The sequence below is a fragment of the Canis lupus genome, chromosome 24 (assembly GCF_011100685.1).
Source record: "Canis lupus familiaris isolate Mischka breed German Shepherd chromosome 24, alternate assembly UU_Cfam_GSD_1.0, whole genome shotgun sequence".
In the NCBI taxonomy this organism is placed as follows: Eukaryota; Metazoa; Chordata; class Mammalia; order Carnivora; family Canidae; genus Canis; species Canis lupus.
In genome coordinates, this window is record NC_049245.1 from 42,701,873 (window position 1) to 42,728,165 (window position 26,293).

A 26,293-nucleotide genomic window follows, 5' to 3' on the forward strand; every position below is an offset into this window, starting at 1 on the left:
GAGAAACTTTGACTAAAATAGGCAGCCACAACATTTATAGGGTTTTCTTGAGCAGCTCAGCTTGTAAACCACATCATTTTTCAGCTGCTTAAAATCTATATACATATTTATAACATAAAATTTGTAAAATACATACACATTACAAATCTGTATGTATATATGTACATATACCATTCTGTCATATGTGGTCACATAACACTCGGGATTCTTGAAAGATGAATTTTCTTAGGCATTTACATGAAGGGGGTACAGTCATGCAGGCCCATTATTTGCCCATCCCACAGCCATCACTGTACCGACCCTCTCCCTTCCCAGATGTAAACCACCTCTTTGTTCACATAACTGGCAGAGATCCCTTGATACATACCAATTAAAACCAGTTTTAGGGGGCAGCTGGGTGGCTCAGTGTTTGAGCATCTGCCTTCAGCTCAGAGAGTGATCCCAGGGTCCTGGGATCGAGTCCTGCACTGGGCTCCCCACGGGGAGCTTGCTTCTCCCTCTGCCTGTGTCTCTGCCTCTCTCTTTCTGTGCGTCTCTGATGAATAAATAAATAAAATCTTAAAAAAAAAAAAAGCTTTAGTGATCTGACTGGCACAGGTGAATGAGATTGGTCATTCCAGAGGGAATAGGGCCACTGGGACCCCCGCTGCTGTGAGTGTGGAAGTGGGATGATAGGATAGTGCCCGAGGGCTGTGTGAGAACCACACTGCTTCTGGGTGCCGGTCATTGTGCTGTGGGCTCTGCATTCATGCTGTAGATCCCACCACTGCCTGAAGAGGTGACAACCATTATTAGGTCCAATCCACAGAGAAGGACACTACGGTTCAACAAGACGGTGTAACTGCCAAGGTCAAACACCTACTGAGACTTAATCAGGCTGCCTGTTGAGCTGCCCTGCAGCCTTGTAAAAGTTCGCAGCAAAAGCCTTCGAGGCACGTTTGCTCATCAACCCAACAATTCCTAGCCTAGGAGTGTGTGCCTGGGAAAGACTTAACGGATGAGCAAACAGGTCTGGGATAAGAGTATTTATCAGAGGGTATAGGGTACATATCAGAAGGTTCACATAAGATGAACAGGCGAGATCACACAGGTCCTTGTACATCTGTGGGAGGAAAGCCATGGGATAAGTTGTGGGTCAACTGCATTGTGGTGTCCCCTTCTCCAATAGGACCACCTTCGGGACAATGCAACTCTTGTGAGTTGAGTGGTACCTTCCAGAAGATACATCCGTCTGGAGCCTCAGAATGGGACCTTGTTTGGAGGGGTCTTTGCAGATGGTATTATGGTAAGGATCCTGAGATGAGATCATCCTCAAGACAGAAGAGGAGAAAAGACAGAGACACACCGGAGGAGACACCTACCCGGAGGAGGCCGGGTAGGGATGGAGGTGGAGAGTGGAGCCATGTGTCTCCAAGTCGGGGAGCCAGGGACCACCAGAAGCCAGAGCGAGGCATGTGCCTGAGTTCCCCTCAGAGCCTCTAGAAAGAGCCAATCCTGCCAACACCTTGATTTTGAACTTCTGGTCTCCAGAACCGTGAGAGAATAAACGTCCGTTGTTTTAAGCCACCCAGTATGTGGCGGTTTATTGGGGCGGCCTCAGGAGATGAATACAGCTTACTTCTGCTCCCCCAGGCCCAGTTTTCTCCTCTGTGAAGTGGGGATTCTAGCCCAAAATACACCAGGTTGTGGTGGGGATTAAATGAAACAACAAATGCAAGCACTCGGCTGGGCACCTGCCACCTGGTAAGTGCTCCGTGAATGTTAACTCTCTTTACTTTTTTATTAATCTGAAATGTATCCCCAGGGGTGCTGAGTCAGAATCAAAACTGAGGCCAAAACACATTGTTCAGGTTCTGTGCACAAAGATATTCACGGGCCATTGGTCCTAGAACAACGACAAAAATGTGGGAACGAGCCCATATTCCCCCAAAAGGGCAGAGTCACGCACGCTGGGGAGTGAGGGAGTGTGGGGAGGAGGGCTGCGTGGTCACTGAAGGACACTCAGGAGATGTCTTGATAAGTATGAAAACATTCTCAGTGCTGAGGCTGAGTAGCTAAAGGAAGGATACAAAATTGTATGTGCAGGGTGCCCCGGGGGCCCAGTCCCTTAAGCATCCAACTCTTGATCTCAGCTGAGGTCTTGATCTCAGGGTCATGAGTTCGAGCCCCGCTCTGCGTCAGGCTCCACGCTGGGTGTGGAGCCTACTTAAATTAAAAAAAAAAAATCATATGGGCAGAATGGTCACAATTGTGTAGAAATAAATGTAGGGAAAAGGCTGAAAGAAAACATCAAGAAACAGTCATAGGAAAAGCAACTTAAACCCGTAAATAGGGATGCCTAGGCGACTCAGTGATTAAGCATCTGCCTCTGGCTCGGGGTGTGATCCCAAGGTCCTGGGATCGAATCCCGCATCAGGCTCCCCACAGGGAGCCTGCTTCTCCCTCTGCCTGTGTCTCTGCCTCTCTCTCTGGGTCTGTCATGAATAAATAAATAAAATCTTAAAAAAAATAAAACATAAATACAGGAAAGGGAGGGGAAGGGGGAGGAGAGCGGGAGGGAGGGCAGGCCACTCACCGGGGTGATGTGACTCCATGTGCGTAGCAGTTAATACCCTCCAGAATATTTGCATCCTTTATCTCCGCGTCAGATACCTTCTCGAAAATGTTTAAGGTCTCTCCTCCACTCTGGAGCCATGCTCTGGCTTTGTGCTCACGGGCTCAATCCCTATTGGAATCAGTTTGCCAATTTAAAAACATGCGGATGATAAGAGCACCTGCCTCACTGCGCTGTGGATAAGACCTCTGTACCGGGCTCAGAACTTGGCAGCTCTCGCTAAACTCAGGCTGCCACTCGCACTTATGGGACAGGAGCCCAGGGGACGTCTCCACCGAGACCAGTTGCTCTGGGGCCGCCTTCCCAAGGTGGGGGGCAGTGCTGGGGACCCTGGCCGACCCCCAGGACAGGAAGGCGGCTGGGAAGGCGGGAGGGGATGCCCAGCCAGCGTTCTTACCGGGGGGGAGGGGGGGCAGCCCCCTTTCATCTCAGCACAAAACGACTTCCTGGTTCAAAGACCAAAAGCCTTTAAAAAAAGAAGAAGAGAAAAGGGTTTGTGGACATCAAATATCAAATACTGTTTTAGAAACGCTGTTTTGATGATTTAAACATAAGCAAATCCAAACCATATGGATTACATTTCTCCTGAAGGGTTTAAAAATTAAGGTGGGAGGGGGAAGAAAAGGGAGTTGTCTCGGGCCAAGTGCGTGTTGCTTTTTGCCAATCTCCAGAATCTTCGGGCAATAATTGGAGACATGTCCTCACACCCCAACCAGTGCTAAGCTGTGCCTTGTTTTTCTTTTTTTTTTTTAAATTGCTGTTATGACTCACTGTTGAGTTGGTGATTATTTTTATCCAGTTAATGAAGGTAATCTATAAATTACCACTGACCCAGATTCATGATTTAATAAGATTTAAATTACACACCCAAGCTCGCCCTGAAGAAGGGGGCTGGAGCCTCTTTCTGAATGGAACACATGCATCCGCCTGTTCTCAGAGGGCCCGAAGCTCAGATGTCCTACGACCGCCTCCCCTTCCCTTCCCCTCTCCCGTCTGAGCTCGTAGCCTGTCCAGTGTGACATTTGGGGCCACCTGGTCGGTTTCCAGGCCCTGTGACTGCACGTGCTCCGCGGGTGCTGGCCTTGGGCTCAGAAAGAACCCCGAGGGGGGACCCCGAAGGCAACCACCTCGCTCCCGCATCTGTCATGTTTGTGTGCCCTCAGCTGACCCCCGGCCCCTCTCTGGGCCTGTTTCTCCTTGTAGACATGAGACAGTATTGGTCTCTAAGGGGTTTCTTTTTCTTTTTCTTTTTCTTTTTTTGTTCTTGTTTTAGAAAGAAAGAGAGAGAGAGAGAGAGAGAGAGTGAGCAAGTGGGAACAGGCAGGGGAGAGGCAGAAAGAGAGAATCTTAAGCAGGCTCCATGCCCAGTGCAGAGCCTGACACGGGGCTGGATCCCCCGACCCTGAGATCCTGACCTGGACACATAACTGACTGAGCCACCCAGGCGCCTGGTCTTTTTTTTTTTTTTTTTAAAGATTTTATTTATTTATTCATGAGACACACACACACACACACACACACACACACACACACACAGAGGCAGAGACACAGGCAGAGGGAGAAGCAGGCTCTATGCAGGGAGCCTGACGTGGGACTCGATCCCGGGTCTCCAGGATCAGGCCCTGGGTTCAAGGTGGTGCTAAACTGCTGAGCCACCCGGACTGCCCAAGGTGCCTGGTCTTTAAGGGATTTCTCAGCACTGGTGTTCCCAAAGTGGACCCCGTGGAACCCGGGTCCTTGGAATGCTCTGTGGAAAGGAGCTCCATCCTAAAGCATGTCTGGGCAGGGCTGTTGTCCGACTGGTCCATTCACTACACCACACGTCAGCAGGTTCAAGGTCCAAGTCAAGGTTACCGCTGCCTCTCACCCTACAAAGGCCACAGCCTCCAGGAAGCCCTCCTGGTTTTAAGTCAGGTCAGGTCTTGCCCCTGCCTGTCTGGCTCTTCCAAGGCCTCCAGTGGCCCTTAAACTGCAAGTGAACTGGTGAGTTTGCACAAGCCTGAGGGTCTGAACCCAGAACGAGCTTCGTGGACAGACAACCCAGTCAGTAACACAGGCCCGCGCTCAGAAAAACCCTGCACCTAATTTAAACACTGTCATCTCTGTCTTGAAATTCTTAGTAAGTTTACCCACTGGGTCTGCCTTTTAATTTTGCTCTGGATCATTTGACTCACCCAGACTCGCCTCCTGCCTGACCTCACCCTCATTCTCTCCCTCCTGGCCGCTCCTGGGCTCCTGGGCCTTCCTTCTGCTCCTCTACTTCTGTTCTCCCGCTCTGCCTGGAGGACGGCCCACGGCGCCACCCCTTTGCTCTAACTGGACAGGATCGTCATCCCTCGGGCCTCAGCTCACATAGCAGTTCCTAGAGGGGGGAGCTCTTCTACCCTAGGCTATACCCATGAAGGCCCCCAAGGCCGCCGCCCGCCTCCCCATGCCATTCCCTCTTTGGGACTATTCGGAATCGCCTAGTTGGCCTCATAAGTGAAAGGAAGATGGGGCCTTTCTACCTGTCGCTGATGCAGAATGAGAACCTGCCAGAAGGGAGGGGCTCGTCTGGTAATGCAACTCTGTGTGTCCCACTCCCCAGCTCAGGAACAGATGCCCCCCCTTCTGACCTTACCTGGGGAAGCCCCACCCCACCTCTGTGACCAGCATCCTCCACCCTCCCACCTGCCAGGTCCCCAGCTCTCTGCTCTCGGGTTCCTTCCCTCTCCCCCTCCCTCCCTACCCACACCCAGCCCTCTGCACCCCCAGGATCCTCTAGGTCTCACTTGTATCAGGCCAGCCTTCAAGAGGCTTCCAACTCTGACCTGGTTCGGATCATCATGGCTTCATGTTACTCCCTCTCTGGGCCCAGCGGTGGCGGGGGGCGGGGGGGGGGAGGGGGGGTGTGCTGATGGGGTAGGGGGGGGACTTTCACTAGTGCCCCCAAGGGTGGGGCAGCCACCCTTAGCGGGGAGGAATACAATGGAGCTGCTACACACAGATGCTTTTTTTTCAAACAATTATCTGCGTCTTAATGGGCAAGGCTAAATTCGTTAACGTTCCGGGCGTGGGTTCAGATGAACTCTATTAAGAAGTGAAGGGGGCAGATCCCCAGGCTGCACGTAGATCACAGAAGGGGTTTCCAGGAGAACAGAAATGAGGAGATGCCCCTTTATCCCCACGTGGGAAGCCCCTCGGCTGAAGGCTGGAGAGCCTGCCCAGCGTGGCGGGGGGAGGCAGGTGGGTGCTAGTTTCCAGCCAGCGCTCTGGGGACTGTGACTTTCAGCAAGGAAGGGGACCAACCTGTCCCGGTTTGGCTGAGAGTCTCCTCCCCATTTCTGCACTGGAGGTCCTGTGACCTGGGAACCCCTTTCGTTCCAAGCAAACTCCCAAACAGGCCCAAACAAGCTTCATCCTTGAGTATTTGACTTTCCCTACGCCCCCTTTGCCACCGGCAGCTCCCCTTCCCTCTTGAGGAGCTGGCTTTAGCCCCATCTCTGCATCCATCTGCTTCCTCTGTCCCCTGCAGAAACCTCCCTGTGTCCCACCTCCTGCAGGTGCCCCAGGCTGGGCTGTCCCCAGGAGGCCAGAGGAGAAATCAGGGCTCATCCCAGGTGGTCATTAGGTCTTTGCCTTTCACAGCTGAACCTGAAAGTGTCCCAATTCTGGGGCATCTGGGTGGCTCAGTCCGTCAAGCCTCTGCCTTCAGCTCAGGTCATGGTCCCAATGTCCTGGGATCGAGCCCCGTGTCGGGCTCCGTACTCAACGGGGCACCTTCTTCTCCCTCTCCCCTTCCCCCCTTCATGTTCTCTCTCCCTATCTTTCTCTCTTAAATCAATAAAATCTTTTATTAAAAAATCCCCATTCTAACCTCATTGCTTATGAAAAAAAGGAGACTAACCCCCTGGGACCCAGCCGGGGACAAGTTTGTATGTCGTGTCTTTCTGTCTCGTGTTGGCAGAAGCAGTCTTTGGAGGATTCTGGGACAGCCGGAGGAGGGGACGGACTTATGTTAACAAACAACTTTTTTGTTTTTTCTTTTTAACAAGTAACACGTTCATGGTAGTCAGTTTAGGAAATGCAGATAATCAGAAAGAAAAAAAATCAATGCTACTCATAGGCCACCTCCTAGAAATGACCGGAGGCCTCTGGGGTCTCTCGTTGGACCGGACTCGAGAGCCCAGAAGTGGGGGGATGAATCCCAGCTCACCATTTCACCATTTCAGCTGCACATTGGTGGCTTTGACCCAGGAATCTTGGCAGTTGTTCCTGGTTCGGGGGCCGAAGGAGAGGTGAGGTGTGAAGAGAATGAGCTTTCGTTTTTGTTTCTGATTTTGAGAACTTGGATCAGATTAATGAGTAGTGGTAAAATGCGGCTTACTTGATCCTCCCCCACCAAACGGATTGTCATTTTTGATGTTTTTTTCAAGAGTACGAACTTGTTTTCCAGGAAATTGGCATTCTGGAGGTCAAATTGTGAATATTTTAATTTTAATGTTTTTTTTTTTACAAAATTCATTTTTATTTCCTTTACAATGTGGTTTCTCAACCTCAGCAATCTTGACGTGTGGGCCAGATAGTTCTTTGCTATGGGGTGGTCCTGAGCACTGCAGGTTGCCCAACGCCCTCCTTGGCCTTCACCCATTAGATGCCAGCCGAAATCTCTGGCACCCCAACCCCTGACGATGACAGCCAAAAATCGTCTACAGATGAGTGTCCTTGGGGAACAAAATCACTAGCTGTAGAGGAACCAAACCACTAGAAAGTTCTAGAAAGTTCTCAGAAGCAGCATCTTGTATCTCCCCAAGCATCCACAGAGCCCAAACTACAGTTTATGATACGGAATTATATGTGATGGCATTTTTTTAACAGTTCCAGCTTAAGAAAATCGTTAATTAAGCAAGAGGACTAGCAATAATAATACAGATGATGTTCCATTCCATGTGGTTGGAGTTTGTGTGTACGTCCTGACATTTTAACATCCATGGCATTTAATTACAATTAGCCTTGCATTACCTTTGCTCTTGTGTTACTAATTTTATTTAATAAAAAAGGGGGTTTTGGGGAAATTTAAGCTTTTTATTCTTTTTTTTTTTAACCACCAGTTTCCTGACTGAGGGATACTATTCCATATCAGATATAAAGAGAGCTTTCCCAACAGACTCGAGAAACGGTTGTTGATGAATAGAGAAAGCTCTTGACGAATTGCCGCAGCCCGTCACAGATAGGGATACCCTGCAGGGAACAATGACTGCCTTTGAGACGGTTCAGAAATAGGTATTTTATTCATCGAATGACTAACTGATTTTAATGAAAGTATGCCATGTTCAGAGAGTTTATTGTGGGACAATTTCTAATTTCCTACAAATAAAGAAGTGACCTTTGAAGAACGAGGAAGTTTTTTGTTCTCAGATTCGTCTGGGAAAAATCCATAAGTGAGAGGACATTTAATGCAATTGGACAAATAAGATTTGTCTTGCAGAATCTCATTTGGCCAAACGTAATAAGTCATCTTGAGAAAAAGCCTTATTTAGTATAGCGTGTACATGTGCGTGCGTGCACACGCTTTCATGTGCAAAACAGAGATGTGGGTTATTTCATTAATTACGTCCTGCTTTTTCTCCAGAAACAAAATTGAGGTGAGGATCCGCAAAGTTTCTTTGACTATGTCACCAGAGGAAATCAATCTGCCTGTCTAGGAAGGGAAAAACGAATGCGTTCATCACCTTCCTTCTCCAATCACATAAGTCATGCATTATAAAAATAGCACGTGTCTTACAGAGCGCAGAAAAGTATACATAAATCAAGATCATACCTAAAATCTGTCACCCAAGACAATGACTATAAAAAGGTTGGTGTATTTCCTGCTAGTCTCTTTATTTTTGACTTGAGGGTATGTGCACATTTTTAACCGAATGAAGACCATACTTTCTCAGAGTTTTCAGTTCCGTTTCACTTTCTGTTGTATCCTGAGCATTTCCCCCCAGAAAATACAATTTGCAGGGAAAAGTCACTGCCAGTGACGGGAGCACACAAACAGGCTGCTGTGGATGGTTGTTGGAGTTGTGTAATGCCCCAGCCTGGGGGCTACGATGTAAATGGTCCTGCCTGGAAGAAGATGCTGCTAATCCTAGACACTTTCACAATGTACCTATGTACATACTGGTTGCTCCCAGGGGATGTGAGAGCGGGATTGACCGCTAAATGGAATTTACAGGGCAAGCAAAGTATTCTAAATGGGGCTGGGGAGGTGTCTGCACAATTGTCCAAATGCACTAAATAAAGCTCATTGAACAACACACTTATAATAGATGAATTTCATGGCATCTTAATTATACCTCAATAAAACTTTTTAAAATTTTTTGGTGGTAGTGGGAGGTGAGCACAAAATCCATCTCCCCTGACAATCAAGAGTCAGGAGGTGGGCACTACTGTTACCATTCCCACTTCACAGACCTGAGAGCCAAGGCTCAGAGAGGGCCCCGTCACTTCCTGAAGGTCACCTCCCTGCCCTGGAGCCGGTACCCACTAGGCTGGACTTGCTGTCACTCGAGCGGCTTCTTCACAGTCTGCAGGCCCGGAGCCCTGACATTTGGGGCAGCCCCTCCCTGCTTCCTGTATTCGGAGTCTGTTGTCTGCCAATCAGTCCAGTCCTGCTCTGCTTCCCAGCCTGGGTGGCAAACACCCAAGCTGACAGAGTGGGTTGAGCAATGGAAAAGCAGGGAGAGTCCCCCCACCCCCCACCCCCACCCCACTTCACGGCCCTTGATCTAAAGCACTATGATGAGAGCCGCTTAGCGCCAAGAGCGCCACCCCCATCGGGTTGCGCCTTTCCCCAGTGTGCATCTTGGATGAGTTTGATTTATTGCCCGTGTTTGAAGGGCTCCTAAAACAATGCGGAGCTTCTGGTGGCCTGTCTGAAAACATGCTCACACACAGTCACCAAACCCAACTCTGAATCACCCTCCAGAGCTGTAGAGGGATCTTCAAAGTCCTGTCCTCTGGGTTTCCAGCAAGACACGATTGTGGGTTGGGAATGAGTGCGGAAAAATTGACTGATTGTTATTTTCGAATGTGGCAATGGTTTTGAGGACAGTTTCATCATAAAGAGCCCCTTTTGTATTTTTATTTTCATTGTGTTGTCATTCCATGGGGGCTCATGGGAAGTCAGGCTTCTGACATCCTCAGGAGAGGCTGTGAGAACCCAGGGCTGGCAGGCTGATTGCCATCGGTTGGGGGCTGTGTCCAGTGAGCGGATGGCTCAAGGGGACCGGGGGGTGTGTGTGGCCAGCTGTCTCAGGGACAGGAACGCGGCCTGGTCGCTGGGCCGCTCGCTCACTCTGCCCAGCCTACTCTCTCCCCTTCCTCACAGGCGTGCCCACCAGTCAGTCGATCCCCTACTTCCCACACAGCACACGGTCAAAGGGATAAACAAGCTGCGGGACCTAGAAACAGTGGAAAATTATTCAGCAAAAAGAAAATGAGCTTTCAAGCCACGAAGAGACAGCGAAGGACCTCGAATGCGTGTTGCCAAGTGAGAGAAATCAGTCTGAAGGGTCACTTGCTGTACGACTCCAACTATATGACTTTTGGAAAAAGCAGGATACAGAGACAGTGAGATCGGTGGTTGCCGGGACTTGGGGGGCAGGGGGTGATGAGAAGGGTGAGGAGGTGGCACGCAGGGCATCTGGGGGGCGGTGAGGCTGCTCTGTACGATACTGCAAAGGTGCACGCATGTCATCATCCATTTGCCAAGACCCACAGATTGGACACCACCAAGAGCGAACCCTAATGTACCCTGCAGGCTTGAGTTAATAGTGATGCATCAGGATTGGTACAATAGTTGTAACAAACGTAGCACACTATTGCAAGCTGTTAAAAATAGGGGGGCCAAGGTGGGGGGAAGCAGGGGTATGGGGATACTATACTTTCTGTCCAGCTTTTCTGCAAACCTAAAACTGCTATAGAAAAGTCTATTAATTAAAAAAGAAGGGACACCCGGGTGGCTCAGTGGTTGAGCATCCGCCTTCAGCTCAGGGTGTGATCCTGGGGTCCTGGGATGGAGTCCCCACATCAGGCTCCCTGCATGGAGCCTGCTTCTCCGTCTGCCTGTGTGTCTCTGCCTCTCATGAAAAAATAGATAAAATCTTTTAAAAAATCATATCTATCCCCAAACCTTCCAATGGCATCCTCTGAAACTTGAAATAAAATCCCAAGTCCTTGCCTTGTCCTTATAGAGGCTGACGTGGCCTGTGCCTGTCCATCTGTCTAACCTCTTCTCCCGCCTAGCTCGGGTTTGCTGGCTTTAATCTCGCCATGCTGACTTCCATCATATCCTGAGGCAGGTCTAACTCTTTGTCACCTCAGGGCATTTGCACACATGCTGGCCCTTTGGCACTCCTATGACAACTGGTCCCCGTTTCCCTGGTTAAAGCTTTTTGGCAAAAACCTCCCAAATCACATCACCTAAAGGAGATTTCTCCTGGAGATTCCTACCACAGAGTCCTTCTGGCTTCATCCAACTGGCTTTTGAAAGCTGTTACTATTTCCTTTATATGGTTATTTGTTTTCTTTGGTTACTCATTGTTCTGCCGTTCTCTCTCCCTCAAAGGCAAGACAGGAGATGGAAACGAGGGCAGGAAATGTTGTCTGTCTGGTTATTGATGTATCTCCTGTGCCTGGAATTATGTCTGGCACACAGCAGACAGTTAATAAATGACCAAATGAGTGTACATTTACTGACACCTACTGTATTTGTTGGAGTTTAGTGTATAAAACAACATTTTAGGTCTCTTAAGCTGAAAGTGTTCTCAGGCATAGAATCAGGAATTATGAAATTTGTAGAAGGGCCAACAACCCAAATAATCACGGATTCTTCATTTCCGTCATGCCAGCCTGCCTAACCCCTATCCCCACACCCTGCCCCGTGAATCCCAGACTCAGCCTCCCACATTGTGCCTTAATTTCCTCAGCACACCCCGTTTGAATGGTCGGTTCACACCCAGCATGCTGGCTGAGCGTCAAGGTGGACAGGTTGAGGTTGGAATCCCAACTCTCATGTTTACTGGCTGTATGACCAACCTTGGATCCTTTACCTGTAAAAAAAGGATAATCATGGGACTGACTCTCAGGCTCTTGGGAAGATTACATAAAATAATGCACGTAAAGTGCTTGAGTGGGTGCCTGGCCGTGGACAGCACCAACGTCCCCTTCTGTGCCAGGCAGGAGTCAGGGCGGTGGGCAGGAGACATTAGTACCCTGACTCCGCAGGGGTCCCATCAGTGTCGAAGACAGGTGTACTAGGCTAATAAAAGTAGCTAATAAAACTAAGCTAATAAACGGGTGGCAAGGGTGGTCAGAGAAGAAAGTGCTGTGTGCGCTGAGCCCAAATGGTGAGAGGGGAGGAGCCGTGTGAAGATCTGGGGAGATGGTCCAGGGGGAAGAACAGTGAATGCCAAGTTCCTGAAGTGGGGTCAGATTGGGAAAAATAGCAAGGAAGCAGATGGACAATAAGATGCCACAATAAGCTAGCTTTCAGTAATTGCTGTTATTGAAATTGAAACAGAGCCCACGTGTCTATTTTTTTCACCTTTTACCCCTCCTTCACTGTCCCTTCCAGTTCTCCTGTACCCACTAAGATCAATGGATAATCTTACTTATCTATGATTCATAAAAAGTCTCATAATTTAATAACCAAGGCTCTGTGTAGGTGACTACCTATTGCTGCATAACAAATTGCCCCAAAACTTAGTGGCTTTGGTCAACAATAAATACTTATGAACTCACACAGCTTTTCTGGGTCGAGAATTTGGTGGCAGCTTCGCTGGGTGGCTCTGGCTGAGAATCTCATACAGCATCAGTCACGATGTCAGCTGGGGCTGCATCATCTGAAGGTTCGATTGTGGCCGGAGGCTCCATTTCTCAGGTGGGACGGTCCCATGGCTGCCAGGTTGGTGGTGGCTCTTGGCAGGAGGCCTCAGTTTCTCTCCATGGTGTCTCCATGGAGATGTTTATGTGACCTCACAACATGGTGGCTGGTTTCTCCCAGAGCAAGTGATCAGAGAATGAGGTTAGGCCGTGATGCATCTTATGACCTCACCCTGGAAGTCACAAACTCCCACTGTGCTCTACTGGTCACTGAGGCCAGTCCTGATTCAGCGTGAGGGGAACCACGCAGGAGGCCAGGATCCTCGGGATCCCCCTTGGAGCTGGCCACCAGGCACATTTCCCCCCTCAGGTGCACTCCGTTCATTGTCTCCCTGCTTGGGTCGGAATCAATCAATAACAGCGACAAAATCCTGAACGGCGAATCTCGTGGCTTGTCTTTCAGTTTTGATCACGTTCACCTGGCGTTTCTCATCTCCAGCATTTTCTCCTTGCATTGGTGGGGACGTCAGTGTCCAAATCCCACCCTCTTATATAACCGGAGGGTCCAACCCCTGTTGATTTAGTTCCTGTGACAACGAGATAGAAATTTCTAACTAAAGTGGGAAATAAAGGAAATTAATTTGTCTGGCAAAAGGCTAGAAAGTAATTCTGCTGCCAGACGCAGAATCTGCCATGGGAAAACAGATGGGAAGATCATGTAAATATAACGAATGCCAAGAAGAATCGGGAAAGGCAACTTGTAGCTCTTCAAATGGTTTTCTAAAATATTTTTTTGTTGAGGCTACACAGGATGCCAAAACAAGTGAGGGGGTGGGAGGCATGTGCAGACAAGGCCAAAACCAAGGTGTGGCCGTTGGGAATCGTGTTCGAGAATCAGTCCGTGGTTTCCCAATCGATGGGCACGGAAGGCAATTCACGGAACCTGGACAACTCGGAATCCCTACAGACAAGCTGTGCCTTGTGAGGGTCTGCGCGCAAAGCTGGCCAGGTTTCAGGTGCCTGCCTGTCCTTGCTGCCCTGGTGCCTCTGCCCACCAGAGGAAGAGGGCTTTGGGAGTTTATGACCGAAGGTAAATGCAGTTTTAAAAAATAGCAGCGTCCACATTCGGGAGGCTTTACTAGGGCCAAATGCGCCTTGGGTAATTAAATCCCTGGCCAGCGTCGGTGCATGCAGGAAAATGTTCCCAAAACGCATCGTGTTTGTAGTGTGTCATCGTGAGAAGTTAGAGAAATGACTGGATTGTAGGAGCCTGTCCACCAAGCACGGCAATGTCCAGGAGAAGGTGACAGTGATGATGAGATCTGGGGCTAAATTCGGAATATTTACCCTATCAATCTCCAGTAGGAGGTGACTCTCCATTTAACTCGGAGGAAGGTGCGGTCAGAGTTCCAGGGTGAGTCAGGCCGGAGGGGCAGGGCAAGGGGCGGGGGGCTTCTGGGGAGCCTACGTTGAAGCGACACACGAAGCCTGAGTTAGTGCTGGCAGCGGAGGAGATCGGTCTTATTTTCCCCGTTACGGGAACGAGGCAGCGGAGACAGGCCGTGCGCCCCCACTCTACCACTTGCTATGGGGTCCTGTGTTCCCGGCTGCCCATCACCAATATGCACCACCTCCCCACCCCCGTGGCACCAGCTTCAGTCGTTAACTATTCGCACACGTCAGAAAACAAGCTCAAGGTAAGAGTGACAACGTGTGACGCGCTGGGTACCTGCCACCGAGTCCTGTGATTATGCCCATAATCCTAACGGCAACGACGATTAACGGCTGACACCTGAGCCCAGGCTCCAACGGGCGCCCCATCTCAGTCCCATCCCGGACTCCCTCATCTCAGCCTCACCACGCGGCAGTAGATCACGTTCCCATTTTACAGATGAGGAAACCAAGGCCCAGAAAAGCTAAGCAACTCGCCCGAGTTCTCATCAGCCGTAAGCGGCAGAGCTGGGACGCTCCCTGGAGAGAGAGAGGGTCTGACTGCGAAGACCGGAGCCCCCTGCCTTGGGTAGTGGATGCTCCAGCGACGTCACCCCTCCAGGCTGCATCTTTAAAGGGGTCCCCGCGGCATCTGGATGGGAGCATTTTAAGGCAACGGCTTAGGTGGGCACGTGGGCGGCATCTGTTTCTGTATCCACAGATCTCTGCAGGTGTCTAGAGAACACTCCCCCCCCCCCCCCACCCAGCAAGAGTGCCCTTCAGGTGTCCTCAGGAGCGGGCGTGACAATGAAACACGCAAGGTTATTCACGGTAGCATGACTTTTAACAGCAAGCAGACAGGAACAACCCAAGTGGCCGCGGGTGGGCGGGAATCAGGTCACGAGAGATGGGCATCTGCACAGCCCCATGCCATGCTGCTCTAAAAAAGAACGGGGACAAAAATAAATAATAAAATAAAATAAAATAAAATAAAATAAAATAAAATAAAATAAAATAAAATAAAATAAAATAAAATAAAATAAAATAAATAAATAAAATAAATAAAATAAAATAAAATAAAATAAAATAAAATAAAATAAAGAACAGGGACGTTCTTTCTGTGCTGATTTGGGAATATTGCCGAGCTGTATGGAGCACAAAAGCAGGATGCGGGATGGGGTGGACGAGACACCACCCTCGGTGCCACGGGCAAAAGGGAACATAAACGGGTGGGTCTGTAAGAAACAGGAGCCAACTGAAGAGAATTGTCTTAGAACTAATCACAGTGGTCGGCTCATCCCTGGGAGGGAGCGGAGACCCTGGGGGGTTCGGGGGGGAGGGGGCTTACATCCCCCTCGCCCCGTATAACATTTTATATTGAGTCTGAGACTTTATGGTGTGTACATATGCTATTAGCAGACATTTGTGTAATTTGTGTTGTTGTTTAGAAAAGATAAAACAGAGAAACAGCTCAGGAGACTGGAAGGGATGTCTCCTTAGACACGTCAGCTGTGGGTTTCCTGTGCCCCATTTCCAGAGGGGCTTCGGCCTTCGTTTGGATCAAACGTCTGCTTTCCCTCCGATGTCCCTCCGAGGGCAGGCCGGCTTGCACTCCGGTGACCCGCGCGTCCTCAGAGGCGGCCTGGCCGCCAAAGCTCCTGTGTGAGCCTCTCCGTGATCCTGGGGCGCCTCCGGGGCATCACTCACTGCAGTGACGTCCCCGTTGCCCTGGTGTCCACAGTCATTAAAATAACGTCCCCACGGGCTGCTGCCCTGGCCGCCAGCCCTGATCTGCGCAGAGGGTGAGCACAGGGCTCTCGCTCAACATGACACCCCGATTTGGATGATCTCTAACAGCCCCAGGCTGGCTGCATGTGTCCTTTGCGGCCGACCCCGCTCTTCTGCATTGCTGGGATTGCTTTGGATGGAAGAGCAGAAGCACAACGGCCAGGCCAGGAAAGACGAGCTCCCTAACTGTCCCCCCAACCCCACCCCCGCCAGGTGTGTCCAGACACCCCACCCCCACCAGGTGTGTCCATCCTCCCCGGACTACCCAGCTGGATGGAGAATGGATGTCCAGGAATCGGCCTCGCCACCAAGACGCCAGAGCACGAGCCCCTCTGTGCCCCACTCAGCTTCATCTCATTTGGCCTTAATCCTCTGTTGCTTTATGTTTCAGGACTCAGCAAGAACTACATACAGTCTTTACATGCAGTTTCTCTATGTCCCCATGAAATGACCACGAGAGGCAGGTTGTCTCAAACCCACATGGGCCCCAGGGGAACCAAAGTGCCAAGAAAGCAGAAAACATGGCCAAATTCATACAGATGAGGGTGGAGGGGTGGAGTCGGGGTTGGGAGCTAGGTCTCCCAGGTCACCACCCCACTCCTGTGCTCACAGGAGACATCACTAATGGTCCAAGGACACTTCCCTCTCAGCCCGAATGTACCCTCAGAACTCAGGAGAAAGTTCCGGGCAGTCACCACCAATCAGTAAGACCATAGGCTCCAAGAGGACAGGGACCCCCGTGTGGTCCAAGGCAACACTGAGTCCCCAGCACGTAGCACGGTGTATGGCACCTGTAACGATTCATGGAAGGCAGGGCCCGAGGGAGGGAGGGAGGACCTGTGGCAGAGTTAGCTGTCTTCCAAAGTTAATTTTCTTTTTCACGGGTCCTACAGCTACCCGGCCTGCTTTGGGAATGGTTGTTGTGGGGTGACTGACTGTCCCCAGTGCAGCAGGAGCAGAGGTGAGAAGTGTCACTTTGGGGCCCAGGCTTCTAAGCGGTGTGTCTCTCTCCCCTTCTGCTGGCTGCGTGCAGATGGCAGCGTCTTCCTAGTGGATTGTGTGGCCACAGGGTCACGGCCTAGACAGGCCCTGTGTCCCTGCGTCAAGTAGAGCCACCCTCCCTCAGGAGTAACTACCCTGGGTGCTACATGCCCAAGAAATAAAGGGAGGGTGGGGAATGCCTCTCCCTGGGCAGCTCCAGGCCACGCAGCAGCCGTCACCTGGGAAAATTCTCTCAAGAAGGTTGCACATGGGGGCAGCCGGGTGGCTCAGGGATTGAGCATCTGCCTTCGGCTAGGGTGTGATCCTAGGGTCCCAGGATAGAGTCCTGCACTCAGAAGCCTGCTTGTCCCTCTGCCTGGGTCTTTGCCTCTCTCTCTGTGTCTCATGAATAAATAAATAAATTCTTTAAAAAAGAAAAAAAAAGGTTGCACATAAAGCCATCAGCCAGAGCATCCCAGCAGCCGGGGGAGGGTGTGCCGTCTGCAGAGGGATTCTGGGCAGGGGCCTAAGGGCATCTGCTACCAGGGCTGGCAGGAGTCCGCAGCAGGGGTAGAGGAGGAAGGGAACGTCACTGGGACGCACAAGGTGGCCGGCCGCTTGCTGGGTGCTCTGAGCACGCCATCCCCGTCTCCCGGGGCCTGAGGGAAGCTCTCTCGTGACCGCTGTTCCGTTGTACAGATACAGATACAGACAGTGATGCTTAGAAAGATCAAGGGATTTTTCTAAGGCCCAGATGTTAGAAGTGGCAGAGCAGGAGTTGGAGCTCAGGTTACTCCAGCTCCCACGCGGAGCTGCACAATCCTACCTGCCTCCACCAGCCCCCCAGCCTCCACAAGCCCCCCAGCCTCCACTAGCCCGCCTGCCTCCACAGCCCACCTCCCTCCACCAGCCCACTTCCCTCCATCAGCCCCCCAGCCTCCACCAGCCTGCCTGCCTCCACCAGCCACCCAGCCTCCACCAGCCCTATGGCCTCCACCAGCCTGACAGCCTCCACTAGCCCGCCTGCCTCCACCAGCCCACCTCCCTCCATCAGCCCCCCAGCCTCCACAAGCCCCCCAGCCTCCACCAGCCTGCCTGCCTCCACCAGCCCCCCAGCCTCCACCAGCCCTACGGCCTCCACCAGCCTGACAGCCTCCACTAGCCCGCCTGCCTCCACCAGCCCACCTCCCTCCATCAGCCCCCCAGCCTCCACAAGCCCCCCAGCCTCCACCAGCCTGACAGCCTCCACTAGCCCGCCTGCCTCCACCAGCCCACCTGCCTCCACAGCCCACCTCCCTCCACCAGCCCACCTCCCTCCATCAGCCCAACAGCCTCCACCAGCCCAACAGCCTCCACCAGCCCACCCGCCTCCACCAACCCGCCAGCCTCAGTGCAGGAGAGCAGAGAAGGGCGGTGCATACGTCTCTCAGCACCTCGACGTCTCCACACAGGAATCCGCCTGCCCTGCGTCTCCAGGTGCGGCGCAGCCAGGGGAGCAGCTGGCACAGCAGCCGGTCTGGCCGGGGGCTCCACCCAGGGTTGCAGACAGGGTGAGGCTCGCGGGCCTCCAGCCGCTGCCCTGCAGGTGGTGCCGTCACTGCTCTGACTCAGAGGCTGCCCAGCCTCCCGGTTTGCTGATTTTGCAAAATAAGCAGTCCCGGGCTGCAGCCTGTGTGCATTTGGAATCTCGATTTTCTCCTGCTGGAGAAAGAGAGGGCATGTAAGTGAGCGTGAGAAATGCATGGGCCAGATTGGTCCCCTCCAACTTGTGAAGTCTGGTACTAAGAGAGGTCTCTGAGGTACTTAGTACTTAGTACTCCTGCTCAGCTCTCCGATGACTGTCAAGCTAGCCTGCCTGAGCTCACGTCCCAGGCCCACCACTATCAGAGAAAGGGCCAAGGGCAGGTCTCTTACACGCCCCCCCCCCCCTGCGCCCACACCTGGAGATGTCAACAGGCTCTTCCTCATAGAGGTTTTGGAAGAATGAACTGAGATGATGCAGGGAAAATGCTTCAGACACACCAAAAACTCGATGCGTTTTTATAACCACAGGAAGCTTTTCTACCCCAGCTCAATCCCTCAGACTGCAAAGACGAGGATGGACCCCAAACTATAAAAAATGGGAGACTCATTGTGTGTCCCTCCCGTTGCTGCCAGCTTTTGTTCACGGTCCTCAGATCACTGCTACTTGTGTTCTGTCCACTGTCTAGTTCTTACCGGAAGCCAAGGGGGTGAGATTTGAAGCTCAGAGATGGGAAGCAATGTGCTGCCGCTTCCCAGCCCCATCAGGTGCAGCCGAGCTGCGGGGAGTCCAACTCCAGCTCCCTGCTTCCGCCTCCCCTCGTGTTTGGTTATTCATCCTCGGTGGGAATATCTACTGAGTGCCCACATCATGCCAGCCGCTGTGCTAGGTCCTGGTGACACCGCCGTGAGCTGCTTCAACTAGGTCCCTCTTCTCAGGGTGCTTGCATTCTGGTGACGAAGTCAGACAGTAGACAGGAGAACAGCCCAGTCAATAGGACAATTGCAGGTGGTGACACCTGCACCCAGGGAATGGGATGGCTCAACCTGAGGATTGTGATGGGGTGGCAATGACTTGGGTTGAGTGGTCCCGGTGGTCTGGGTTCAGCCTGAGAAGAAGCAAGAATGAAGTGAAGGGGTGTGCGTGTGTGTTTCTGGAGAAACTTTCCCAGCAGAACAATAGCAAGAGTGCAGACTTGGAGGGAGGAAGCCTGGCTTGTGTCTGGGGAACCGGGGGAGGCCAGTGTGTATGTGTGTGTATGTGGGGGGCCAAGGCCACCAGAGCAGGGAGGTGGCATCCGCTTCACCTCTGGCCCCACTGCTCACCCAGCGCTTGCCCGCGCTCCTGCCCCAGCTGCTCAGGACCCCAGGGACCACTTTTGCAGACCCCAGTGAGCACACAGGAGCTCAGAGTCAGATGGCCAGTCTCCAAGCTCCTTCCTCTGTCCTTAGCTGCAGGGCAGGTTGAGGAAATTAAATACGTAGGGACTGAGTATTCTTTAAAGCTCCTTCCATTTGCAAATAAATGTAATCCTAACTAACAATAACCCTTTGAAGTAGGAATAATAATAATTATTATTTAGAAGGGGGAGGGACAGAGAGGGAGAGAGAATCCATGCTGGGCCTGGAGCCCAACTCAGGGCTCGATCTCACGACCCTGGGATCACGACTGGAGCTGAAATCCAGAGTCAGATGCTTAGTTGATTGAGCCACCCAAGCACCCCGAAGTAGGAATTAGTATTAATAACAGTGGTATTGTCATCGGCCCTATTGAACAAATGAGGAAACGGACTCAGGGGCACTTCGTGACTTCTCCAGGGTCACACAGCTAGAACACAGAAGAACTGGAATTTGAACTCGGGCTAATTTTACCACTGCTCTTATTGGCCTGTAAGACAGGGTGTGGTAAGCACCACTCCGTCTGGGATAATAAACTTACTGCCTTAAAAAGCCACATGAGGGGAATCCCTGGGTGGCGCAGCAGTTTAGCGCCTGCCTTTGGCCCAGGGCGCAATCCTGGAGACCCGGGATCGAATCCCACGTCGGGCTCCCGGTGCATGGAGCCTGCTTCTCCCTCTGCCTGTGTCTCTGCCTCTCTCTCTCTATCATAAAAAAAAAAAAAAAAAAAAAAAAAAAGCCACATGAGGCTTTCATCCCACTCCACACTAGTTTTCGTTGTGACTTCGAGCGCCCTGTGGCGCACACCCTGACCCTGGGCCCTTAGAGCAGGGTGCTCACACTGTGGCCCAAGCACCCAATCCTGCCCTCTGCCTGCTTTTTTGGAAATAAATTTATCCGGAAGCCAGCCACACCCCTATGCTCCTGGATGGCTCGGGGCTGTTTTCCTGCTCCAAGGGCAGGACTGCGTTGCTCTGACTGAGACCACAGGGCCTTCAAAGCTTACAATATTTATAATCTGGCCCTTTACAGAAAAGGTTGCAGATCCTTGGCACAGAGGAACTTGCTCCCAGCTCCTGTGTCTCTGCCGCGGTGACTTTGGAAGGAAGGACACCTGGATGACCCAGGGCCCAGCCCTGGATACAGCACCAAAGGAGCCCTTAAGGCAGGTAAGGGCTGGAACAAATGCCCCTTCCAGAGGGGAGATGCCACAACCCCGGGGGCTCCCTCGCCCCCTTCCCCGATCAGAGGGCATGTGCGTGCATCTGGGGCTGCGAGCGCCAAACGCAGCAGAAGCCCCTTCTGCACATGCTGCCTACAGTTGTCAGACTTGAAAACAGAAACACAGGGCACCCGGGAAATTTGAATGGCAGAGAGACCACAAATAAGTTTTGAGTAGGAGTCTGCCCCCAATAGTACGTGGATCATTCTCACACTAAAAAATTATTCTAAAATCATTCTACCAAAATTCTGAAGTTATTATGCTAAATTCCAAATTTATTATGCCCAAATCTTAAGTGTAGGTATGTCCCGGGTATTGTGTGGGACATGCTTATGTTTAAAAATATATATACATATGGATCCATCGTTTATCTGAAATTCAAACCTGAGTGGCTTCTTGTGCTTTGGGAACACACGAGGGGGTGAATTTGAAGGCAGACAGAGGAAGCTCGGAGCTGCAGGGAGCTGCAGGGACCGCAGGGCCGCCAGTCCTTCTCCACGTGGGTTTGCCCTGGGAGCGGAGGAGGGAATCGCAGCCACGGGCCCCTTCTAAGACCCTTCCACAGATGGTTTTCCAGCAGGAAATCCCCCCAGCTCTCCAACAAAGGTGAGCTTCTTTTTTCCCAAGTGGGCATCCCGCAATCTAATCTCACAACACAGGATCTGTAACTTTCAGGCAGCAGGAAACTATTTATGGGCTGAAAGTCTGGGATTTTCTTTTTTCTTTTTTAATTGGGGGGGGGGGGGGCTGTTTTGATGCTTTGCGAGTGAAGACCTGGTTTTCTGGCCCCAGCTCCTTTGCCATGGCCCGCCCCTTGTCTCTCTGGCTCTCTCCCTGTCTCTCCCTGTCTCTCCCCGTCTCTCCCCGTCTCTCCCTGGTACGCGGCTTGCTCAGGGAGCCTGGCAGCAGATAAAATGCCTTTTGACAGGTGACAAGATGGAACCAACGTCCTGGCGGGTTAGGGCAGTAATCGGGTGACAGAGGAAGGAGCCATGGGCTTAGCAACGCTGGGCGGCGGGATGGAAGCGGAGGCGCGGCAACCGGGGTCTCTGCCTACTGGGGTTTCAAAGGCGATCATCGGGGCGCACTATTCTCCAAAAAGGGGCAGTGAAGCCGCATCAGTGTCCCCCTCCAGCATGGAGCTCCCCCTCCAGCCCTGGCAGCCGGGGTTTCGTCACCGTCCTCAGGCCTCGGTCCTTACCAGGGAGGACTGGAGGCCTGGAGGCCACGTGGGTCGCTCAAGGTCAGCCGCCGACCTGAGGCAGAGCTTCAAGGGGACCTCGGGGTGGGGGCAGGCCCCCAGCCTCACGTCCCCATCCACGATTCTGTCCCCGTGGAAATCTTGCCTACCTGAGGGTTTACAGTGCCCACCTGACAGGGGCCCTGCTATTTTCCTAGCCCAGCCTCGAGACTCAGCACTCAATTCTGTGCTTCCACAGTTATTCTGGATCTTTCTCTGGGAGGGCTCTTTTACAGGTTAGGGGGTGACCAGAGGTAAAGGGAGAGCCAGCACCTCGTGCCCAGGAGGGGCTCAGGGGACCCTGGCTGGGGTCGCGATCGCCACACCAGCCCTTTGTCCCCGTGCAGGCCTGCACGCACCACCAGTAAGGCTAGGCGCCCGGCACCACTCCCGAAGGTGCCTTGTGCCAGCAACGGAAGATGTCCACTGGGTGCTGGGTAACAGGTCGCTTGAGAAACCTCCACCTCCTCCCCTTGGGCTGGTCTCGGAGACCATAGTGAGGACCCTGGGGACAGGCAGGCCCCCTTGGGGCCCAGCAGAATGCTTACACCTGTGGCGCCTCCTTAGACAGTCCATGCCGAGGACGCATCCCCCGCTCTGCTGGGGGCTTTGGGAGGGGAAGGAGCACCAGACAGAAAAATCCAGGCCTGCTGGAGGAGCACAGACTCAGCCACCATGGGCCTGGAGCCTCAGCAGCCCCGTCTCTGCCCTGTGGCCTGGACCCCCTTGGAATAGGCTGGCCCAACCCAACTCATGAGAAATTGGGGGCCTCTTTCCAGCCTCCAGCTCCCTGAGCCTTGCCAGGAGCTTAAGAGCCCCTTGCTTTGCAAATCAGGAGAGGAAATCCTGTGCTGACTTTGAGAAGTGGAGAAGAAAAGGGGACCATTTTCCGGGTGGCCCCCAGCACTCTCAGTGTTGGCTTTGAGCCTTTCGTTTCTCCTCCATGTCTCTTCCAAGCCAGCTTTCCAGTTGCACTCCCATAGGAAGGGGCTCCAGGAAAACTTGTGGGGTGACAAGAAGCAAGTTGGGGCCAGAGGGTCCTTTTTACAGGGACCTCCCCTACCAGAAGAACCCAGGACACTGTTGGGAAATGCAGGCTCCAGTGCCCACCCCAGAGCTTCCCAGTGAGACCCTCTAGGTGCGGTCTGGGACTCCGCGTTCTTATGGAGTCCTTCCCCGACGGCAGTGCACGATTAGAGACATAAGGTGAGGACTGGTAAGTTTTCAAGATGTGAATGTTCTCAACTTCAATACAGTTGAAAATCTCTTGCTGGCTTCCCAGTGCTTTTAGGGGGAAGGCAAAATCTCTTGCTGGCTTCCCAGTGCTTTTAGGGGGAAGGCCAGTGCCTTTGGCACGGCTTATTGACAGTATCCTCTCTGTGCTCCATTTCTTCATCATTTGCCTGCCACACCACCCTGTGCTCGGCAGCATCCCCCATTCCTACCACAGGACTTTTGAACTGTCCATCTCCACTCTCTAAACACTAACCCCAGGGAAACTCCCAGGGGTTCCTGGAGTGAATGATACTTATTCAGCTGCCATAAGTCCCCCTCCAGCTCATGTGCCCCTCCTTTGGCCACTTTTCTTGGTTAAAAGTCAAACACCGTCATCCCTAGATGATTTTTTTTTCCCTAGATGATTTCTTAATGTCCTCAGCCCCTCTTGAATTGGGGCTCCCTGAGGGTAGGGGCTGGAGCTATCCCATTCAGCTTGGCACCCCAGCCCCAGGTCTGTGGACGGGGCGCTTCCTGGTTCAGAGCCCAGATCCGGAGCCCACTGAGGGCTTTTACTGCAGGCCCCACCGACCGCGTGGACAGCAAATCACAAAGCCTCCCGGACCTCGGTCTCTGACTGTAACAGAGCTCAAACTGTACCTGTGCCGAAGGGCTAAAGTGAATGAGTGCTAGGTACTCCCTAGGCCTGGTGTCTGGCATTCCCTTAACGAGCAAATACTTAATGAGCACCTACTGTGTGCCAAACACTGGATCCACAGAGCTCCACAGAGCTCCACTGAGAACAAAGCTGACAAAGCCCCTCTGAGCTGGTGGAGAGGCAGCCCCACACACTGATGCTGAGGAGCGAGCTGCCCAGCGGGAGGTGTGCTGTGCTCACAGCTTCGCGGCACCTACCACCCTCTGCAGGCAAACGCCCGGTGGGGGGAGACCCCCCTCAAGTTGCTGACCTCTTCAATGCTCAGTTTTCTCACCTGTAAAATGGGTATGATAGGAGAACCTGCTTCAAGGGGCGGGTCGGTGGGAATTTTCAGGGTGAAGAGGTGTGTGTCCCTCGTGGTAGTATGTGATCTTTAGGACAAATTCAGCAGGGAGACGGCATGGAGAATGGGAGGGTGCTGTGCGTGCTGCTTTAGGAAGCAAGGATGGGAAATGCTCCCCGCGGAGGTGAGAAGAGAGAAGAAAGGAGACATGTGGGTGTTCAGGGCCAGTGTGGCTGGAATGTGAGGAGCAAGGCCATAGCAACTGAGGAAGCTGGAGAAGGGTGGACGCTGGGCCAGCAGGTGTTTGTGGGCCTTGCCGTTCATTCCAGGGGGGTGGGGGGTGGGGGGAGGGGAAACGACCTGGGAGCCGGACTGGTTGCTGGATGAGGAAGGCATCGGCCGAGGGGTGGCGGAGGCAGGGCCAAACATAGGGGGCCGCTGGGGGGCCGAGGAGGCCTGATGAGAAGTGATAGGGTCTTAGGGTTAGGGATGGTGGCGGTGATGAGAGATGGTCAGATCCTGGGTGCCCTCTGGAGCCGCAGCCCCTGGGCATGCCCAGCACCCCGAGGGGCACAAGAGAGGGTGCGGCACTAGGTCAAAGTACAGCCATTTCCCTAGACATGGGGCTCAGAGGAAACACACCGCTGGCGGTCCTTGTCACTGAGCCATTTTGTCACCTTGGTTTCAGCAGAGCAATCCCACCAGCCCCGGCTCCTCAGGTAGCTCGGATCCGGCCTCAGGAAGGCAAAGGGTTTTAGACTGAATAAAACCGTCAAGCAAGGATAAGCCCGATTTGCCCCACAAAGGAGGAATCACTTAGGTCCATGCCTGTAGAAAACAGCTTTCGTGGCACGTGCCAAAAGCCATCCGTCTTTTTACTAGATCGTCCAGATGTGCAAATTCTAAGGCAGTTTGGAAAACAGCTCTTTCTCCCACTGCCCAGTTCATGTTCATACCTAATGGATCCCAAGGACAAACCAAACAGGGCAGGTCACCTGGTGTTTCGAATTTTCCATATAAATGCCACCCTCCCCCCCCCCAATGGTGCTAGAGCAGAATATGTGAAGTGCCCATAGGTGTATGTGTAAGTATGTGTAAATCCATCAGAATATTTTCTTGCGTTCTCTCCATGCCCTGTTTGAGATAGAGCTTCTTTGGTAAGCATTTCCTAAATATCACAGAATAAGAATAAAAGGCAACTGGCTACACACACACACACACACACACACACACACACACACACCACTATTCAAAAGGTAAGGACTCTTTGCAAATTGTAAATGAAGGTCCTGAGGGAGGGGGGCCGTGGAGAAGAGGTCTCACCCCGGCAGAGCTGCATCCCTGGTGTTTCCAGCTCAGTAAGTACAGCAGGCTGTACTTTTTGTGAGGTTCCCTCACATTGTAGCCTTTTTTTTTTTTTTAAAGTAGGCTCCACACCCAGCATGGAGCCCAACGTGGGTCTTGAATTCACAACCCTGAGATCATGACCTGAACTGAGATCAAGAGTCAGCCTCTTACCTGACTGAGCCAGCCAGGAGCCCCCAAAGTGCAGACATTTCTTCTAAAACTATTCTTAAAAAAAAAAAAAAAAAAAAAAAAAAAAAAAAAAACTATTCTTAGTGTTGATATACAATAGACACGAGTGGTACTTGACAGATGCCAATATGTATCATTGTCATCATCTTTCTTTTTTAATTTAAAGATTTTATTTATTACTTGAGAGAGAGAGAGAGAGAGAGAGAGAGGGATGCCTGGATGGCTCAGCGGCTGAGCGCCTGCCTTTGGCCCAGACCGTGATCCTGTGGTCCTGGGATCAAGTCCCACGTCGGGCTCCCTACGTGGAGCCTGCTTCTCTATTTGCTTATGTCTCTGCCTCTCTCTCTCTCTCTCTCTCTGTGTCTCTCATGAATAAATAAATAAAATTTAAAAAAAAAAGAGAGAGAGAGAGAGAAAACATGAGTGGGGTGAGGGACAAAGGGAGAAGCAGACTCCATGCTAAGCAGGGAGCCTGATATGGGACTTGATCCCAG

General features: G+C 52.0%; 2 long non-coding RNA genes across 5 annotated transcripts; one reads left to right on the forward strand and one right to left on the reverse strand.

The window, feature by feature from the left end:
- Positions 1 to 1,272: 1,272 nt before the first annotated feature.
- On the reverse strand, positions 1,273 to 12,641 carry LOC102156496. Of its 4 annotated transcripts, none has more exons than XR_005378024.1 (4): positions 12,386 to 12,639; positions 3,012 to 3,080; positions 2,576 to 2,725; positions 1,273 to 1,885 (listed from the first exon to the last, which is right to left on the reverse strand). It is a non-coding gene; the product is annotated as an uncharacterized LOC102156496 (long non-coding RNA). The 4 variants fall into 4 exon arrangements; XR_005378022.1 differs by having other exon boundaries at positions 1,756 to 2,205; positions 12,386 to 12,641; XR_005378023.1 differs by having other exon boundaries at positions 1,756 to 2,276; positions 12,386 to 12,641.
- Positions 12,467 to 20,849, forward strand: LOC119877487. Its single transcript, XR_005378025.1, has 3 exons — positions 12,467 to 12,836; positions 16,077 to 16,646; positions 20,618 to 20,849. It is a non-coding gene; the product is annotated as an uncharacterized LOC119877487 (long non-coding RNA).
- Positions 20,850 to 26,293: the final 5,444 nt, after the last annotated feature.